A 1,380-nucleotide genomic window follows, 5' to 3' on the forward strand; every position below is an offset into this window, starting at 1 on the left:
ACGACAACGACTTATGACTACGACTCAGTTGCGACCATCTTTGTGCGCGGACCCTTACTCAAAGGCATACATCTGTTCTTATCTAATATGACAGCACCATCTATCGCAAGACCGCGCAAATATTGCTACACGGAATTTCGGTTCTGTTGACAGTCCCAGTCTTCGCAAAACATCTGTATCAAAAACATAGAGAATGGACTGCGCGATCCGTGTGTCAAAATGGTCGATAGGGATGAGAGAGAGAGGGACCGTGGGAGACGGCCATTTCTATCTCTTTCCATTCAATGGTGTAATGGGAGAGAGAATGAGAGGGAGATTGGCCGTCTTCCACGGTCCCTCTCTCTCATTATTGTCGACCACATTTGATACACTACTTATGGCGAATTCGATTGGATACACTAGTGCGCACTAGTGTGCACTGAGTGCGCCTTCTCTCATAGCGTATTTCACTGGCACAACCGGTGCGCACTCAGTGCGCATTAAAGCTGTTGTACATTAACCTAATCTGACTGTAAAAGTGAGAGATCTCAGTTAATAAAATACCCAATGTATATTTTATCAAATATCACAATAAAATGTATTAAGGATTTCGTGGTTTAATTTATTTCTATAATTTTATTAAACGTACATTTTTATGTCGATTTGTGTACAACAGCTTTAAAGTGCATTGAGTGCGCACCAGCTTTGCCAGTGAAATACGCTATCAGTTTTAGCGTGTTCGATTGAGGTTACCCTCTATTGGTGCGTCTGCCACTTGTGTTCGATTCATAACTGCACTAGATTAGTGTCAATACAAATGGGTTCGATTGGGTAAGGCCCTGCGCACAATAGAAGAAATAAGGAATTAAAAATAAAGAATAAACAATTTTAACCTATCAGAAATCGGAATACACGGTTTCTAATAGGTTGAAATCGTTTATTCTTTATTCCTAATTCCTTATTCCTTCTATTGTGCGCAGGGCCTAACTCTGCCACAGTGTAGTGAATTCTTTATGTTTGATTGAGCTAGTTTCACTGTCATAGGACGCACTCGAATGCAGGGCTTTTGACGGTGTATTTCAGTGCAAAGAGGTTACGATGGCAGAAAAAATATTTGTCGTGTTAAACGAATTACTGGACACGTCCAGTAGCAGTAGTGACGGCGAAATATTATTAAAACTAGAAAAGACGAAAATTCATAAAGTAAAAAATATGGTGAAAATTATAAATAGTTATAGTGATAAAGAAGTGAGTCACACGTTATAAAAGTTGTTATAAAAATTGAAAAATGATTATTATTATTATAATTGATAATTATAAAATTCCAAATTAACACAAATTTATAATGTACGTGATATTTGTATAATTAAAACTATATATTATAACCTAATTAATATATTT

The sequence above is a fragment of the Trachymyrmex cornetzi genome, unplaced genomic scaffold (assembly GCF_001594075.2).
Source record: "Trachymyrmex cornetzi isolate Tcor2-1 unplaced genomic scaffold, Tcor1.1 scaffold183, whole genome shotgun sequence".
Taxonomy (NCBI): Eukaryota; Metazoa; Arthropoda; class Insecta; order Hymenoptera; family Formicidae; genus Trachymyrmex; species Trachymyrmex cornetzi.